At 38.4% G+C, this 20,753-nt stretch overlaps 2 protein-coding genes across 3 annotated transcripts in view; one reads left to right on the forward strand and one right to left on the reverse strand.

The window, feature by feature from the left end:
- Positions 1 to 5,073, reverse strand: part of LOC131550816 (inhibitory synaptic factor 2A) — a 48,459-nt gene extending 43,386 nt beyond the window's left edge. Inside the window, exon 1 of the mRNA XM_058793240.1 lies at positions 4,527 to 5,073. The gene's annotated coding sequence lies outside the window, so the exon portion shown is untranslated. The remainder of the gene's footprint in view (positions 1 to 4,526) is intronic.
- Positions 1 to 20,753, forward strand: part of dock1 (dedicator of cytokinesis 1) — a 304,321-nt gene that overhangs the window by 168,289 nt on the left and 115,279 nt on the right. The gene's annotated exons all lie outside the window — the stretch shown is intronic.

Here is a 20,753-nt window from a genome sequence, read left to right on the forward strand (position 1 = left end):
GAACACACACACTGGACTCAATACATGTGTGTTTGTTCATGTGTGAGATTGTTGTTAGATGTACAGGGCTCGCAAAATCGCTAGCCTGACGTCCCGGGGCTATTGCTTTTTCCAGTCAGGCTACCAAAATGTATCACTGCCTGCCCGACGGGCTCCTTAAATACAGGGCTCCTGCGGGTCCTTAAAAACTTAAAAACATAAAAAGTTTTAAATACGTTAAATGGTATAAGAAAAGTCTTAATTTCAATTTCAAGAGGTCTTACAGTTGGGGGTGGAAAGACAAGAATCGCGATACAGCTGGATTAAACTTCAAAAGGCAGTGATGCAATTGAATAAATATAAGCGGCGCACATTTCAAAGTCAAAACGCGGCGCAGATGTCTTTATGAATGTGTCTCTGAAGGGAACCGTCTGTCCTCAGAAACGTGTCGTTGGCATTTTCATTTCATCTTGCCTATAAAATGCCTGATAAAGCAGCACATATGAGCGCAGTGCTGCTTTGTGTACGGCCGTTACCGGAGAAGCCGCTGTATTTGCTCCTAAATTGCCACCTTGTGGCAGAGACTGAATTTGCATTTTCAGTCTGCCTATCTTATGTTCAGATCATTAATGTGCCTTCTACAAATCAAGACGGTAATATTTGTTTTAAATTAATGTAATATGTTTGACTTGTCCCTTTTCATAAAAATGGTTTAAAAGCTGAAATGCCATTTTATATATTTTTTTTTCTAAACTGTAAATCGTCATTTTATTGCTTAAAATGTTACCATAGACATTGTCCAACCCCACTTATACAGTGTTCATTTTACTTGTGCAGCTCTTAAAAAGGTTAATAAATTGCCTTAAATTTATTATTTTTTTTTTTTAAATTCTGCAGATACCCTGTACATAGTGAAATAAAAAATTTTTCGTTGATATTTATTTATTTATTTATTGAAAATGTTTTTGATTGACATTTAGACTTATCTGATTTTCTATATTTAAAAAAAATAAAAAAATTATTTGGTCTAGTTAAATTAATTTTCGGGCTACCAACATCTGAAGAGTACCTGCCCGAAGGGCTACCAGGGATTTTGAAATTTTGCAAGCCCTGATGTACACAAGGTGCCCTTGGTAAATGCATTATATTTGAGGGAAAAAAAATGTGGTGCAGGGTTTACTTTGAAATTATTTTCGCTCAGAAATTAATAGTAAATTTCAATAGTAATAAGCAGTTTACAATAAATATTGTTAGAAGATATTATGAATTAATGGATGGGTGGATGGCAAGGAATAAAGAGGGATGAATGGATGGCAGTAAAGAAAGTAAGAAAGAAGGATGAATGGAAGGATGTCAGGAAAGAAAGATGGGTGGATGGATGGATGGAAAAAAGAAAGATTGATGGAGGGAAAGAAAAATGGTTTGAGGGAAAGAAAGAAAAATGGATGGATGGCAAGAAAAAAAGAAAGATGGATGGCAGGCATGCAGTAAAGAAACAGATGGATGAATGGAAATAAATAAAAATGGATGGATAAGGAAAAAGAAATGAAAGAAAAATGGATGGAAGGTAAGAAAGACACTGATGGATGGATGAAAAGAATGAAAGGAAGGAAGATGGATGGATGGATGGATGGATGGATGGATGGATCGATCGATTAATTAAAAGGAAAAAAGATGGATGGAAACAAAGATGATGAATGAGGTTAATGGACGGGTGGGATGGATGGATGGAAGAAAGAAAGCAAAGAAAGAAAGATGAATGGTGGTTAAAGAAAAAGGAGAGAAAGTGATATTCATTTCTTCATTTATTCATGAAATGTCAATCCCCAGTCTTATTTACTGGCTTTATGCGTTTTTCAATCTTACATTCACAGATTTAGTGAGTGTTTGAGGATGAACTGGTTGGTGAATCCAGTTTGGATTAAAGTTCAGAAGAACAGTATAAAAATCAGAATCACATCATGTAAATGAGATGCTGGAGCACAGCTGTATGTTCAGTTTGATCTGAGATTCACTAATGCTACAGGAAAGAGACTCTTAGTTGGTCATTGGTCAGATGTTTTGGTCAGAACAGCTGCAGTGTGGAGCAGGTCTCTTGATAAGGCAGAGATGGGCATATCAAATGCTGCCGTCTCATGTGGGTCTGAATCTCTTCAGTATTCCAGGCATGTTGTGATCTCTCCTCATCTCTGCATTTGTACAGTGAGCGAACAGACTCGTAATAAACCCATTACCACATGAAAGACAACATCTGGCTTCCTCACGGCGGCGGTGCTACTGTTTCTGTGTGTGAGGCAGGTGAAGAGCGAGACGGCGAGTCTTTAGGCTCCTCACGACTCAGAGTCGCGATCCGATTCTTAATGCGTCTCAAGTGTTCAGCTGCATCGTGGGGTTTGCTTTCTCTGCCAAGATCTATGACCTCAAACTTTGTCTTTGTCTGTCAGCATATATTGATGCAGAACTGCTTTTACTGCTGCTGCATGCTTTAGTGTTCGGCTTAAACTTGGACTTGTTATTGACTTCTGAACGATCAGCTACTGAATGTGAGACATGTTTTGTCCTGCAGCATTTTTTAAAATTATAGAGGTCTTGAATGTTGGTTGGATGGATGTTGAAAAGCCCTGTTGTTCTTGGTTGATTTACTTTCACTTACATTTATTTGCACAGTATGGGCGAGTCTATGTACTGTTGAGCTATATGTCAGCCCAAAATAAAAAAGTTTATACACTTTTAAATTTGTTCTCATAATTATAATCCAAAAAGAATCTTATAGACATTCCTGGTTGTTTGTTTATTTATTGTTTTTAGTCAGCACAGTGCAGCAATAAATAATCTATCTATCGGTCTATCTATCTGTCTGTCTAATATGACCCATATATTTCTGTGTGATTCACCCAGTTATACTGTGCAGTAGGTGACTGACCATCACAATGCATCTTTCTCTCTGTGCTTCTGCTGGTGTCTGGTTGAGGAGGTAAACTGAGTATGGGAGTGTTTCAGACAGAAGTGACGTGTTCACAAAACAGCCAATTGAAAAAGTCGTGATGCTTCAGATAAGGTCTCACTTTTTCCTTCTCATGCTCAGCCTCTCTCTCTCTCACACACACACATTCACTCACTCACTCTCATGCTGTTTGTGTGTTAGTGAGCGTTTTGTGGCCGGTGGGTTTGTGCTCTGAGTGTTGGATTGGTCTCTGGTGCTAACAACCAGTATTTATCTCTATTATTCTCGTTACAGGTGTTTTATCAGGCCAGTTGAGCCATTGACACTTTTAAAGACAGTTCAACTAAAAATCTAAATCCTGTCATCGTTTACTCACCCTCATATTGTTGAAAATCTGAATGACTTTTTGTCTCTGAAACACAATTCAGAATGTTTATGCAGCTCTTTTTCTACAATGAAATAATGTAATGACCTCTCTAGCTCTCAAACCTCATTTGCATTGTGAAACGCACAAGAACCAATGCAGGTTGGCGTCACTGAAGAAGTTTCTTATGCTCACTAATGCTGTATTTACTTGATAAAAAATAAAATAAAATTATAATTATAAATAATAAAAAATAAGCAACAAACCGTTTTCAACATTGAATAGAAATGTTTGAGCAGCAAATCAGCATATTAGAATGATTTCTGAAGGGTCATGTGACACTGAAGACTGGAGTAATGATGCTGAAAATTCAGCTTTGATCACAGGAATAAATGACATTTTAAATAGTCAAATAGTTATTTTAAATTGTAAAAATATTTCACAATTTACCTGTTTTTGCTGTATTTTTAATTAAATAAATGCAGTCTTGGTGAGCATAAGACACTTCCTTCAAAAAAGTTAAAAGATTCTAAACTTTTGACACACAGTGTAGAGGAAATAAATACTTATATAGTATAACATAATGCACAACTAATTTTCTTGTGCTTTTTATCCTTTTTTGGAGCTTAATATCTTCTGTTCTTGTTCATTTTAATTGTGTGGAAAAGAGCAGCATGAACATTCAGCTAAATATCTCCTTTTGTGTTCCACAGAAAAATGGAAAGTCATGCAGGTTTGTATCAATGTGAGGCAGAGATGCCCAAATGTTCATTTTTCACCGAAATAGTCCTGATTTAACCTATAGCCTGAAAACAACATTTTCTAAATCCACGGTCAGCCCAACTGTTTTACAGTTCAGACCACCATAAGCTCTCTCTCTCTCTCTCTCTCTCTCTCTCTCTCTCTCTCTCTCTCTCTCTCTCTCTCTCTCTCTCTCTCTCTCTCTCTCTCTCTCTCTCTCTCTGCGTGGGTTGAAATAAAAAGATTATAATAATGCTTAACGAAGCATTGCGATGGCCGATAGAAACGCCACAGGATCAGAGGATCTCGGTGTGTTTGTTCTGATGAGGTTCTTCAATGCAGCACTCAGTCTTGTCTCAAATCAACTTTGGTGTTCAAGTTTCTTGTGCATTTGTATGTTTTCTCAGCATATATTCACCAGCTGAAATGACTAAAAGGTGCGTTGGACTCGTGATTACGAGTCCAAACTTGAGCTCAAAGGTAAAGGCAGAGACTCACCTCCAGACACGGCTCAGTGGTGGTGGTGATGATGATGATGAAGGGGAGGGAGAGATGACCAGCACATGTCTTCCCTCTCAGCGCAGCTGGGGTCCGTCAGGGAGCGAGAACTGATGCAAGTCTGGAGAGAGGGTCTGCCATGCTGGAAGTTTCTCCGTGTAACACACGTACGGTCAGAAGGTCTTCCTGTGATCCTTACACATCCAGCGTGAGAGATTCCACTGAGATCTGCCCCAAAACACACACGCAAAACTCGCACGCGTCTTTACCCGACCGGCGCTCCCCCGCAACTCTCGCTCTCACACACACGCACGCATGCATGCACGCACTCACACACACTCACGCACACACTGCCGATGGGATGCAGCAGGGTTCGGTGCTCAGCGATGGCATGTGTGCGCATGAGACATCCATCCTGAACCAGCCGCTCCAAGAACTGAGAGACCTGAGAGCCAGCGACACACACTGAGAGGGAGAGAGGGAGAGAGGGAGGCGGGGTGGAAGACAGCATAGCAGAGAGAGAGAGAGAGAGAGAAAGAGGAGGGAAATTGCCAGGAAAATCCAGCTTTAGGTCATGTGATGACCTGCTGATTTACATAGATTTCAGTTTCTTTTTCTTTTCTTTTTTTAAAAGATTTTTTTTAAATTTATAAATGTCAAAAGCTTGTTTATTATACAAATACAATTTTTTATTAATAAATATATTAAATGCATATGTAATTAAATACACTTAATTTTATTTATTTGATAATGCTAAATTGCTAAATGAAAGCAGGGTATGTGTGTGTGTGTGTGTGTGTGTGTATATATGTATGTATGTATATATATATATGTATGTATGTATGTGTGTGTATATATATATATATATATATATATGTATGTGTATATGTATATGTGTGTGTTTACAGTCATGGCCAAAAGTATTGGCACCCAAGTATTGGCTTGGTAAATATGATCTAAGAAGGCTGTGGAAATTAATCTTCATTGTTAATCCTTTTGATCTTTTATTTCATTGGAGAATAAGAATTTTAAATGGGGGGAAATATCATTATGAAAAAAATGTTTTTCTGTAATACACATTAGCGACAATTAACGTTACCCTTTTATTCAATACTTTTTGAAACCTCCATTTGCCAGTTTAACAGCTCTAAATTTTCTCCTATAATACCTGATGAGGTTAGAGACACCTGACAAGAGATCAGAGACCATTCCTTCATCCAGAATCACTCCAGACCCTTTAGATTCCCAGCTCCATGTTGGTGCTTCTTCTCTTCAGTTCACTCATGTTCTGCAGGGTTCAGGTCAGAGGACTGGAATGGCCAGCAGAAGCTTGGTTTTGTGCTCAGTAACCCATTTTGTGTTGTTTTTGAGGTTTGTGTTTGGATTATTGTTGGAAGATCCAAACATGGCCCATTATAAGATTTCTAACAGAGTCAGTCACTTATTGATTTTTTTTATCTGTTGGTATTTGATAGAATCCATGATGCCATGTGTCTAAACAAGATGTCCAGGACCTCCAGCAGAAATATAGGCCACAACATCAAAAATACAGCAGTATATTTCATTGTACACATGGGGTACTTTTTATCCCTGTGTTCACCAAACCCATCTTGAGTGTTTGCTGCTAAAAAGCTCATTTTTAGTTTCATCTGACCATAGAAGCCAGTCCCATTTGAAGTTCCAGTCGTGTCTGATAACTGAATATGCTGGAGTTTGTTTTTGGATGAGCGAGGAGAAGTTTACTTGAAACCCTCCCAAACAACATGTGGTGATGTAGGTGCTGTTTGACAATTTCTTTAAGGTTTTCTGACTCCGAGACTCAACTATTTTCTGCAATTCTCCTACTGTGTTCCTTGGAGAGTCTTTAGCCACTCAAACTCTCCTCCTCACCGTGCATTAGGACGATATAGACACACGTCCTCTTCCAGGCAGTTTCGTAACATGTTAGGGTGATTGGAACTTCTTAATTATTGCCCTGATGGTGGAAATGGGAATTTTCACTGCTCTAGCTCTTTTCTTAAAGCCACTTCACTAATTTGTGAAGCTCAATTATCTTTTGCTGCACATCAGAAATATATTCTTTGGTTTTTCTCATTGTGAAGGATGATTAAGGGAATTTGGGCTTTGTTTTCCCTCCTATTTATATTTCTGTGAAACAGGAAGCCATGGCTGGATAATTTCATAATTTCTAGGGGTACCAATAATTGTCCAACGTGTATTTGAGAAAAAAATGTATTTCATAATGAGAGTTCTCCCCATTTTCAATTGTTTTAGTTCAATGAAAGGTTAGATTTTTGTGATTTTTATGTTTTTAAATTTATTTATTATTTTTTTTAAATAAAATATCAAAAGAATTAATAATGCAGGTTTATTTTCAGAGCCTTTGATCATATTTACCAAGTTGTGCTAATACTTTTGGCCATGACTGTATGTAATAATAATAATAATAATAATAAACTTTATTTTCTATAGCGCTTTTAAATGGAGATCTCAAAGCGCTTTACAACAACAAATAAAACCATACACAATAACAATCAAAAACACGACAAATAAAAACAAAAACAAATTTTTTTTAATTAAAAGCTACCCTAAAAAAATGAGTTTTAAGACGAGATTTAAAAGTGCTAAGATTTTTAGCTTGCCTTATCTCAATCGGTAAAAAATTCCACAGTTTTGGAGCTAATGATGAAAAAGCCCTATCGCCCATCAATCTTAAACGGGTTAAAGGAACGGTTAGAAGACCAGTTTCAGAAGAACGAAGGTCACGTGTTGGAATATAAGGAATTAAAAGCTCAGACAAATATTGAGGTGCCAACCCATGTAAAGCCTTGTAAGTAAGCATCAGAATTTTAAAATCAACCCTAAAACTAACAGGAAGCCAATGCAAAGACTCCAAGACTGGTGTAATATGATCTCTCATCCTAGTTCTAGTAAGGATTCTAGCAGCCGAGTTTTGCACGACCTGCAATTTGTTTAGGGTAGCTTTTGACGCCCCAGCCAACAAGGCATTACAATAATCGATCCGAGTAAACACAAAAGTGTTAATCAACCTCTCAGCAACAGGAAAAGACAGCATTGGACGTAGTCTGGCAATATTTCTAAGATGAAAAAAAGATGTTTTAACAGTGTATGTACAGGTGCATCTCAATAAAGTAGAATGTCGTAGAAAAGTTTATTTCAGTAATTCAACTCAAATTGTGAAACTCGTGTATTAAATAAATTCAATGCACACAGACTGAAGTAGTTTAAGTCTTTGGTTCTTTTAATTGTGGTGATTTTGGCTCACATTTAACAAAAACCCACCAATTCACTATCTCAACAAATTAGAATAATTCATAAGACCGATTTAAAAAAAAAAAAAAAACATTTTTAGTGAATTGTTGGCCTTCTGGAAAGTATGTTCACTTAATGTATATGTACTCAATACTTGGTAGGGGCTCCTTTTGCTTTAATTACTGCCTCAATTCGGCGTGGCATGGAGGTGATCAGTTTGTGGCACTGCTGAGGTGGTATGGAAGCCCAGGTTTCTTTGACAGTGGCCTTCAGCTCATCTGCATTTTTGGTCTCTTGTTTCTCATTTTCCTCTTGACAATACCCCATAGATTCTCTATGGGGTTCAGGTCTGGTGAGTTTGCTGGCCAGTCAAGCACAGTAACACCTTTGGCAGTGTGGGCAGGTGCCAAGTCCTGCTGGAAAATGAAATCAGCATCTCCATAATGCTTGTCAGCAGAAGGAAGCATGAAGTGCTCTAAAATGTCCTGGTAGATGGCTGCGTTGACTGTGGACTTCAGAAAACACAGTGGACCAACACCAGCAGATGACATGGCAGCCCAAATCATCACTGACTGTGGAAACTTCACACTGGACTTCAAGCAACATGGATTCTGTGCCTCTCCACTCTTCCTCCAGACTCTGAAACCTTGATTTCCAAACAAAATGCAAAATTTACTTTCATCTGAAAAGAGGACTTTGGACCACTGAGCAACAGTCCAGTTCTTTTTCTCCACAGCCCAGGTAAGATGCTTCTGACGTTGTTTATGGTTCAGAAGTGGCTTGGTAGCCCTTTTCCTGAAGACGTCTGAGCGTGGTGACTCTTGATGCACTGACTCCAGCTTCAGTCCACTCCTTGTGAAGCTCTCACAAGTGTTTGAATCAGCTTTGCTTGACAGTATTCTCAAGCTTGCAGTCATCCCTGTTGCTTGTGCACCTTTTCCTACCCAAATTATTCCTTCCAGTCAACTTTGCATTTAATATGCTTTGATACAGCACTCTGTAAACAGCCACACCTTTCTGTAATGACCTTCTGTGACTTACCCTCTTTGTGGAGGGCGTCAGTGTTCATCTTCTGGATCATTGCCAAGTCAGCAGTCTTCTCCATTATTATGGTTTCAAAGAACAAGAGATACCCGGAATTTATACTGTAGGGATGGTCATTTATTGAAACTCAAATGTAAATATTCTAATATTTTGAGATACTGATTTTTGACTTTCATGAGCTGTAAGCTCTAATCATCAAAATTAAAACAGAAAAACTTTTGAAATGTTTGACTTTACATGCAATGAATCTAAAATATATGAAAGTTTCACTTTTTGAAATAACTTACAAGAAAAAATTAACTTTCACGACATTCTAATTTGAGATGCACATGTATGTATGTATGTGTATATACAAGTAATTTTATGGTTATTGTTTAGTTACATTTATTTATTGTATTTTTTTTATTTGCTTGATTAAAAACTATACAAAAGCAAGAAAATGTATAATTTAATACTGTCATAATTTATAATGGTAATAATTTATTATAAATTATTAGCATTTTAGTAATTAGTAATTATTAGCATTTTTTTCATCTAATTGCCAAGGCAAAATTTTACATTTTAATTTAGTGTACCTTGAAATTTTAAATTGGAATTAATAAAAATTGATGCATTTGTTTATCATTTGCCACTTACTCTGATACTCTAATTGGTCAGTTGTGGCATGGTATAGCCTCTGTGCACAACCGTAGCGACGAACTTCCGCTGTCGTCAGAACTCGGGATATCAGTTTCCGTTTTTCAATCGCGTCGCCCAAAATGTCAGTATTTACTATATGTCTCCGAGATCTGCCAAGTAGAATCAGCGATGTCCATCGTATCGTTAATGCCTGGTCCCCTGCTCCAATACGCAAGTGAAACAAGGGATTCAAATGCAATATATCAAGTTATATGCACAAATAGTTCAATCTAATGTGTTATTTCGGCATCTAGCGGCTAAGCTAGTTAGCGATATGTTCATTTTAGAAGCTTGTTTTTCTCAATTTTAAACGCATACGGCTCGTTTTTTAAAAATTTTTTATTGATAATTGTATTATCAATTGTATTAAACATCTCCCCCTCTCAGTTTCTAATAAAGATCAGGGCACAGGTGATGTCTAGTCATTGTGCTACAGGTCCATTTAAGAACACTTTAGCATACTTTTTTTTTTTGTGCTTATGGAAATAATTTTAAATGATATACTTAACTGTAGCAAAATATGATTCTTTTGGACACTTAATTGCACGTTAATTGCAATTAAATGAAAATGTGCACTTTTGTTGATCCACTTATGTACATCTTTATATGTAATTTCACAATTATTTCAGAAACTTTAATTTAACATTAATTTAAAGTGTACTTTTTAAAACTTCCCTTGTTTAAGAATCGTTCCCGTGAAATTGGGCTTCCTTTTAAGTACATTCAGATGGCCTGTTGTTAAAATTATTAATATCTGTAAGTGAATTTAGCATCACAATATTATAATATATATTGTGACATTTTCTATAAAAAAAAAAAAAAAAAAAAAAATTGTTACTAAATTATTAGTGTTTTTGAAGAGTAACTTTAAATGAGTTTTGAGATGAAGGCGAAGGTAATCTAAATGCAAAAATAAGGTAATGCACAATTAAATATTCAATATTGGATGTTATATACACAATAACAATGATAAATAAAATAAAACCTCTAGTATTGCCCACTTTTTTTCCAAAACATTTTGATATCCAACAATAAAAGCCATTCCAGTTAAAAACGCTTAATTTGCCACCACTTACCTGCCTACTGTAAATGTTTTAATTAGATTTGAGTTACATTAAACATGAATTGCCTTGGCAAAATCCCCGGTACACTAGAAACGCCGGGTTATTAAACTAATGTTAACAAGCTTATAATTGTAGGTTTATCAGTCCTAGCTTCACCATACACTCGAACTGTGAGTTTTCTCAGCATTCCTCATCATGGACCTGTAGCACAATGACCAGACATCACTTGTGCCCTGGTCTTTATTAGAAACTGAGAGGGGAGATACAATTGATAATACAATTATCACCAAAAAAAAAAAAAAAAAACGAGCAGTATGTGTTTAAAATTGAGAAAGACAAGCTTCTAAAATGAACATGTCGCTAACTAGCTTAGCCGCTAGATGCTGAAAGAACACATTAGATTGAACTATTTGTGCATATAACTCGATATATTGCGTTTGAATCCCTTGTTCAATGTGTGCAGGGGACTAAGCATTAAAGATACGATGGACATCGCTGATTCTGCTTGGCAGATCTCGGAAACATCTAGTAAATACTGACATTTTGGGCGACGCGATTGAAAACCGGAAACCGATATCCCGACTTCTGGCGACAGCAGAAGTTCGTCACTACGCTTGTGCACAGAGCCTATTATGGCATGGCAATGTTGAATTCTTGATTCTGATTGGCTGTCAGACATTCTAAGATGATTGTTTCAGCAACTGAATGACTGTAAAGTTGTTCCAAGCTTGCATTATAGTTCCACATCACGTCACCACATTATTTCAGTTATTTCAGATAGACTTACAGCCCGTCGACACAAAAGAAAATATTTTATCAGTCTACTGGGAAACAAAGTTGCTTCTGAGGACAAGCTGGGATTTGAGAGAGTTTATGACATAGATTCAAAGCTAGAGTTTTGTTTGAGAAATTTAACGGAGATCTCCTTGAGAACATCTGCTCAGCCTCACATATTTCCATCCCTGTGTGACATTCTTCTACTGAACACAACAAAATATATTTTGAAGAATGTAGGGGTCAAAACAACTTTGGACCCCTTTGAGACATACATCTTTTGGATTTCACAGAAGTCATACAGGTTAAAAATGACAAAAGTAAATGAGTGAATTATGAGTTTTGGGGAGAACTTTCATTTTGACCAGTCATAGTCTGGTTCGTCTATGTTCATCTCACTACTTCATTCTCAATTTTTTTCTAATCTGCCCTCATAAGGGCCACTGGGAGGAAAGTGCTTTCTGCTGACGCGGCACACATTGATTTCATTGTCCTAGCTGCTAGTAAGGCCACACCACCGCATGGCCTCCTCCAGGGTGACTGCATGGTCTCCTTTGCATGGATTTTGTTGAATCAGCATGTAGAGTCATTATTTTCTTCAGGTTTTGTGGTTCTTTTGCTCTGTTATATGTACGCACACATGCATGTAGAGAGAGACTTTGTGTAACCCACAGGATTGGTCAGCCCTTATTCCACGGGTTTTGTCCAACCGTCATGACTGAAATCAAACGTGTGAACCGCAGCGTCTAAATTCAGTTCCCCGAACAAACGGCTTTGAACTTCCATCTCCTGAGACACACTCCAGAAACACTCTCGGTTTCATGCTCTCAACACTCGTATCTGTCAGCACCGCTGTAGCGGCTCTATATTATCCATGCTGATGTTCAGACCCTCGCCTTTCTGTGCGGAAAACTGCAGAATTCGGACAGCTGTCAGGTTTTCTGTACATGCATCGCTGCTTTGTTGGTGTATTAAATAGTTTGTTCAATTTCATTGAGCTTTCAGCATGTAATACTCTCTACTTTTGACCATGTGTAAAAGCATTCTGTTTTTGTTTTTTGTCTTAAAATAAAAAAAATGGTTACAAGTCAGCAGATCCCATCTGGGTATGGTGATGAAGTGGTTGAAGCGCAGGGTTTCCCCTTTCATGGAGAACCTAGAAATTTTAAGGAACGTCAAGTGTTTTTTACAGACCTGCAAAGGTCAGGAAAGCTCTAAAATATTTAATTAGCTAGATTTTGTCCTTGTGAAAATGAACACATACTTCAAGTCAGTGATTTGTGATGAATTGTCTGGTCTTTCCCATGAGTTGGTTGAACTGGTCCACAAATTGGTTCAAATGATTTAATGCATTTTCTTTCTTTTCTTTTCCTTTTTTTTTTAAAATTCTTATTCGGTAATAACTAAGAACTGTAAAGGTCATGGAGAATTCAAGGAGATTCATTGATTAAAAATTGAGGGGACCATGGAAGGATGGCTTATTCAGGCTCTTCATTTTTATAGTCAGCTAAAACTAAAACCATAAAAAAATGTTGCAAGAAATGTTAATTTAATTAAAATTTTTATCTACATATACATATATATTAAACTTAAACACATATTGTCATGCAGTTGCCAAGGCGAAGTTTCTCATTTTTATTTAGTTTAACTTGAAAACTGATTAGATTAAAAAAAAAAAAAAAAAAAAAAATGGCAAATACAAAAATGGGGAAAATGCACAAAAAATTCCTAAAAATTTAACAAATTAAAATGAGAAAGATATAAAAAAAGGAAAATATAAAAATACATTGTAAATCATAAATTATCAATAAAAAACAATAAATAATTAATAAAACTTAATAAATATTAATCGCAACTATAATATTTCAGTCAGAAAATAACACTGAAGATATATTCCATCACCTGATTAAGATATTTAACCCTTGCAATTTATTGTGCTTATGGTAAATGTTCTGTAAGTCACTTTAGATAAAAGCATGTGCTAATAAAATTAGTTTTGTAGATCAGTCAATAGTGAGCTAACACTGAATGAGTGTATTTTGTTTCTGCAATGTAATGACCGTCAGCAGGTCCACATGAAGACTGTAGAATAAGGATACGTGAGAATCTCTCTCAACTCGCCTGTTGTTCACAACCTGCATCCCTGCTGCTTTAATTAGGACCTTAAAACAAGAGCTGCTGAGATCTGTTCTCATGCCAGACATCATTCTCTCTCTCTCTCTCTCTCTGTCTGTCTGTCTGCACGTCTTCCTTTCAGCCTTGTCTGTACAGTACTAAAAAAGCTTTTTTTACAATTTTATTTTATTTTAAACAACAGTTTGTAAGAACAAAGACTTCCACAGCTTTTCTATTAAAAACACTAACTTTCTCTGAGCTGTAGCTGTAATAAAGTTGAAATGCTGCCAGTAAGTAAACACATTACACTCCATTATAGCTGACAGTGTGTTGAACTGCTTTATGTGTGTGTGGTAATAAACTTAATTAAGCCGAACACCATCTCACACACATTCACAAATGTCTGAAGGACTCTGGACCGGTTCTGGCTGGACTTGATGAACTCTCACAAGACGCACAAGAACTCTCACATGCAGTCACACGGAGACACAAAGTCTGTTTCCTCGGAAATGAGTCAGTCTGAAGTTTCTGTAGATACATGTTCCATCTAGATCAGCGGTCGGGAACCTATGGCTCGCTCGCCAGAACTCTCACCCTTTATCAACAAATGATCTATTACATTAGACATAACTAGAGATCAGCAATTCCTTTGTAGAGCCTACATAAGCTGATAAAAGGTTTAAAATAATAATACATTTTTTGTACCAGCCAAAGTGCGTGTTGAGTGCGCGTTCAGTGCTGTTCGCGAGAGTCACGAGTCACAGCAAACCACTGACGTGTCTATGGTAAGGTAGAGCTAATAAACTCCGATTCAAGCTTGTTTGTGGTAATAGCGAAAAGAGATTTTTTTTTTAATTGCAGAAAAAGTGTAAAAGCAAGTGACAGGACTGAAACATACACTGTTTTATTTATTTTATACTTTGAAACATTACTTTCGCTTTTTCGCTTTCAGCACGTGGGACTGTCAACGTTATTAATAAAGGAACGTCAATGAATGAGACAGCAAAGAGTGGGACATTCTTGATTTAAAAAAAAAAAAAGACAGTATTAAAAACTCAAAGCCGCGAAACGGAACTCAATCCGCTTCTGACTGGATGTTTTCTGCACATGAGGTCCGAGTGGCATTATTTTTCACTCACTCAGTCTCTTACACACACACGCGCGCCTACCGAGAGAAGAGAGAACTCTGAAGAGAATTCATCCCACTCAGGTTGTAAAAACCTCACAGTAAAAGCCCTGAACAATTTTTGACCGTTAGTTGCATATTTGTTTATTTTATGGTCCTAATAATGTTGCTATTATTAAAACATTATAGAAAACACACACACGCATAGATAGATGGAATTTTTGTATTTTTTTTTTTTAACTTTGGCTCTTTTGGGAAAATGCATTAACCAAAAAAAAATATAAAATTGTCTCTTTGGTCAAAAAAGGTTCCTGACCCCTGATCTAGATTATTAAGAGATTTGTTTGGTCGATACAGACAGAAAATGCTGCTGTATAAACACCAGACGTCCATTACAAATTCACCAGCTCATATTCTACATTAGCATTTTTTTTTTTTTTCCCTGAAGTCCAATTATATTTATAGTAATGGTTTCTTGCACCAAAACAGGCATCATTTAGTTGTTCATGACCATTTTCCATCCTTTTTCAATTTATTCAATTTATCCAATGAGAATTTGATTTTTTTTTTTAAGTAGCAAGCCATTAATCTCCAACAGTGCTAATGTGTAAATGTGCCGGTCATACGTTACTGTGCTCATTGTTATGACATCAATATCATTATGATTTCTGAGCTATTTTTGCAGATTTTTAAAGGGATAGTTCACCCAAAGACAAAAATTTGCTGTTAATTTATCCACTATCAGGCCATCCAAGAAGTAGGTGACTTTTTCTTCAATAGGACAGTGAAAAAGTTTTTAACTGAAACTGTGGTACTTGGTGATGCATAAAATGCAAGTCAATAGCCCCGTTTCCACCGCAGGAACTTTCTCCAGGAACTAGGGACTTTGGGCTGGTACTTGGTGTATTTCCACCGCAGGAACCAGGATCTAAATAAAGTTCTGGGTAAAAATTTGCCCCTCAGAAAGTCCCTGCTCGCGAGGCAGTACTTTTACAAAGGTCTGGAACTTTCGGGGGCGGGACTTGGACGCTGAACATGCTGATTGGTTTAGTTCACGCTGCATTCATTGAGTTCATTTCAACCACCATATATTCGCATAATTTCAAAAAATATTACTGTTATTGTGTCATGAAATGTAGTTTTAAAACTATTTCAGGCGAGAATGTAGTTGTTTAAAACTCAAATCTGTGGTTTATTTATAAAGACAGCGCCTATTTGAAAATGTGCTTTGCTGATTTCGGAGACATGAGCTCCATGCGATTAGTGCCCATGTTTCCCGTTGAGAGCAGCCTCAACTCGGCTAGTCCTTCTGACAATTGCCACTGGCTCTGATGTCTCTGTATAGGTTAAACATAAGATATAATTGGTTTTGGGTAAATCTAACAGGTAGTCTTTGGTATTTATTCTATTAATTTGTTAAAATGAAAATGAAAAGAGGCAATGTTTGATATAATATTTTGTTTCATTGTAGTGCATGTACGTTCCCTGAACTACATTTCTGCGGCTATTAATATGTTTAAATGAAAACAAAAAGAGGCAGTGGTGTTTGATATCATATTTCGTCTTATTGTAAATCCAGTGAGGAAAATTGCAGTAGCCAAGGCATGCTGACTGACGTTATCAAGTACGCTGCTGTTCCATTTGCAGAATTACCTGACTTGCGTTGTCCCATCCGCGGGAGTTCACACTCCCGAGTCGAACTTGCAAAGTCCGAACTACAGAGGACACAAGTCCGAAATTTGCATACTTGGTATTCAGAAATGTGCGCAGACCTACATCACCAGCCTATTTGCCTATTCTTCATGGTACTTAAGACCGCGATGGAAACGCAGACAGCAACAGGTCTAGGGAAAAAAAAAAGTTCCTATGAGAAATTGTTCCAGGTAATTTCGGTGGAAAAGCGGCTGATCCTCTAAGATGGTGGCGCATACGAATGCAGCGGCTTACAGCTCTTGCTTTTGGTGCGTTTTTGTTTGTTTTCTCGTATGTTTTTAATTTGTTGCTTCTGTGAAGCATAATTACAGCCATCAGGACTTATTAGACATCGGATTTCAACACAAGATCAACAGTCACACATGACTTTTATCGCACACACAATATTCCGAAGGACATCGCCAGACCACTGGGATCTCCGTGGATTGTTGTCGGGCCTGTCAGACGACGGAGACTGAGACGGCGTCGGGAAAGGAAACCAAAGCGGGGCTGCCAGGCCAACCTTCTGGCGAGACTCAGAAAACATCCACATAAGCCTCCTCTACCAAGCATGTTTCTTACCAATGCAAAATCCATGGCTCACAAAATGGATGAACTGGAGCTTTACATCGCTGAGAACCGCTACATCCGCGACTGCTGCATTATGATAGTATCTGAGACCTGGCTTCACCCAAGGATCTTCGACGCAACAGTGCAGCTACACTGGATTTACACCGCTGGGACAGAAACAACGACTCTGGTAAGAGCAGAGGGGGGTGGTGTGTATATATGTGCACAACAACTGGTCAAACAACAGTATAATCATAGAATAGCCACTGTTCACCGGACCTGGAATTCATGACTGTTAAATGCCACCCGTTCTTTTTACCGAGAGAGCTAACAGTAGTGATTGTCGCTGTTTACATACCAGCCGACGCTAATGTTAGCACAGCTCTTGCTCTCTTACTAGATGCCATAAATAAACAGCAGCGTGCTCACCCCTATGGAGTACACACTATAGCTGGAGATTTTAACCAGGCAGACCTGAAACCAGCACTTCCACACTTCTTCCAGCAAGTTAAATGCCTGACCAGAGGGGATAACACACTTGACCGTGTGTACACCAACATTAAACATGCATATAGAGCCATTCCTCTCCCTCACCTAGGCCAGTCAGACCACCTCTCTCTGCTTCTTACTCCAGCATATATTCCCCTCAGAAGAAAAACAACACCACTCACAAAGACTGTTTCTATATGGCCCGAAAATGCACTTTCTCAGCTCCAGGACTGTTTTACACATACTGACTGGGAAGTCTTTAAACATCATGACCTAGCTGTTCACACTGAGGCAGTATTGGCCTACATCAAGTACTGCATGGACAACATCACAGTGAATAAAATCATCCGTTTTTTTCCCAACCAGAAGCCTTGGATGACCAGCCAAGTCCACAAGCTCCTTAAAGACCGGAAAGCTGCCTTTAGGTCAGGTGATAGAGCTCTTCACAGTGCTGCCAGAGCCAACCTGAAGAGAGGAATTAAGGATGCAAAGAGGAATAACAAAAACATGGTAGAAGATCACTTCACAGACGGCAAATCACGACAGGTATGGCAGGGATTCCAGCACCTAACAAACTTCAGAGGCAGCAGCTGGGAACTGGTAGAGGAACTGAACTGCTTTTTTGCTCGTTTTGACACACCACCTCAGCCTACACCAGACCCTGGTACCCCCCCACTCGCTGTCCAGGAGCATGAAGTGAGGCGGATGCTCAGAACAGTGAACACACAGAAAGCTGCTGGCCCTGACGGCATCCCAGGGAAGGTGCTCAAGGGATGTGCTGACCAGCTCTCAGGAGTCCTCGCCAACCTCTTTAACCTCTCCCTGACACAAGGCTCAATTCCATCCTGCCTGAAATCTTCCACAATCATCCCCATACCAAAGAAATCAGCCACGGGTAGCCTCAATGACTATCGCCCCAACGCCCTCACTCCAATCATCATGAAGTGCTTTGAGAGGCTGATGCTACACCACCTGAAGACCTGCTTCCCTTCCACCTTCGACGCACATCAATTTGCCTACAGAGCTAATAGATTGACTGAGGATGCAATAGCCACAGCTCTCCATAATGTGCTGAGCCATCTGGAACAACAGCAGAGCTATGTGAGGATGCTTTTTATGACTGCCGCCCAGGCCATCACCAGAACTACATCATCAAATTCGTCGATGATACTACAGTGGTGGGTCTAATCTCAAAGGGGGATGAGGCTGCCTATAGAAATGAGATCCTGAGATTGTCAGAGTGGTGTTCAGCCAACAACCTGACACTTAACACCACTAAAACAAAGGAAATCATTCTTGACTTTAGAAGGCACAAGTGCTCCCCTCTACATCAATGGAGACTTCGTAGAGAGGGTTCAGACATTCAAATTCCTCGGCACAATCATCTCAGCAGACCTCAAATGGTCAGCCAACACCACAGCAGTCATCAAGAAGGCACAGCAGCGCCTTCACTTCCTGAGAGTGCTGAAGAAGAACAACTTAAAGGAGACCTTCTATTGCTCTGCAGTGGAGAGCCTGCTGACATACTGTATCACAGTATGGTATTGCAGCTGCACTGAGGCAGAGAGAAGGGGAATACAGTGGATCATCAACACCGCGTAGAGGATCATTGGCTGTCCTCTTCCCTCTCTGAAGGACCTTTACAACTCCCGCTGCCTCAGCAGAGCTCAGAACATTGAAAAAGACCACTCACACCCTGGCTCCCACCTGTTTAACCTGCTGCCCTCCGGCAGGCGCTACAGGTGCATCAAATCACGGACAAATAGACTCAAGGACAGCTTCTTCGCCAGAGCTATAATCACACTGAATACACATGCACTGAACATTCACATGCACTGACCCCCAATGTCCATTCTTAGTGCAATGTTGTTCTATATCTTTATTCCATCAGTGCAGTGCAGCATTATATTCTAGTGCTATATCTTCACTTTTTAGTGTAATGTTTTTATATCCCCATTCCTAATAGTTTTACTCGGAGCCAGAAGTCTATCTCATATCAGTGCAATAATAATTTTAACAAGCTGTTACTTAATATTTATTTATATATACAAACAATTCTTTCTATTTTCATTCTCTTTATTCTCTTGTCTTAGCTTAAATATTTTAATTGTACATCTCTTTGTATCATGTATATTTCTTTTTAGTTTCTTTTGTCTATTATGTACCACACACCTTACGCAGAAGCTCTGCAATTCCGTTGTACCTTGTGTACAATGACAATAAAGAATTCTAATTATAATGACTACCAGCACTTTGAGAGTCAAAGTTATCAAGGAACACAAAATAAATACCCATGGCTCCTGATGATACATTGAGGTCTTATGAAGCGAAACGATCGGGCTGTGCAAAAAACTGAACATTATTTACAACCTTATAACCTGTAATCCAGAGCTGCAGAATGAGTTCGTTCATCATAGGATTAGATACGCCAGTATTTTGGCTCATCATTGGATGTCCGAAAAATATTTTTTATTGACTAACCTGAATAGATCTTTGCTGTTCGAACTGCAGTCCAATATGGTGAACTGGTTCATTCAGTTAACTAAAAGAACCGTTTCGAAAGAGTGATTCGTTTGTGAACTGGACATCACTCTGGAACGTTTGCCTGAGGCTCTGGATTCCAGGTAATAATGCTGTAAATAATGTTCAGTTTCTTGCACAAACCGATCATTTCACTTCATAAGACCTCAATATATTGTTAGGAGCCACAAGTATTAATTTTGTGTTGCCTGATATGCTTTTTTTTTTTTTTAACTCTCAAAGTGCCTTTTGACTTGTTTTTTTTTTTTTGAACCACCAAGGACCACGGTTCTCTCTCAGCTAAAAATCTTCTTTACTGCTTTACTGAAGAAAAATAGTCACCTACATCTTGGATGGTCTGCAGGGTGATTTAAGTTAACAACAAATTGTCATTTTTGGGTGAACTGTCCCTTTAAGTTTGCTGTTGTTCTTGCATAGCTGCATTTCACCTGCAAGGGTTTTTTCCTGCTGTGCGTCACACAGATGTTTCTGCTGCTCCAGATGTTTCCAGGCTCCTGCTGGTGTCTCTACAGGAGCGGCATGTCTTCAGTTAAGCGGACAGGGATTCTGTCTTAGCGGCTCCATTTGTAACTGACAGAGCCATTATTTAATTAGTGTGATTTAGCTGTAAATGAACATGCTCCAGTGCTGTAATAAAACTGACTCGACCTGAAGCAAGAATACAAAACCATTAGATGTGAACGATGTTCAGCCAGGCGCACGTCTTTCTTTTTTCCCTGCTATTGCATCTTGAAAACAGGATTCTGAAACTACCCAGACTGCATACTGTTTTTGCATTGGAATTTGCATGGCATTGCTTTTGAAGTGTGCATGCAGTATATACGCTTTTTGAGCTGATGCTGCATTCCGTTCAAAGTCCGG

Source organism: Onychostoma macrolepis, chromosome 12, assembly GCF_012432095.1.
Source record: "Onychostoma macrolepis isolate SWU-2019 chromosome 12, ASM1243209v1, whole genome shotgun sequence".
Lineage (NCBI taxonomy): Eukaryota > Metazoa > Chordata > Actinopteri > Cypriniformes > Cyprinidae > Onychostoma > Onychostoma macrolepis.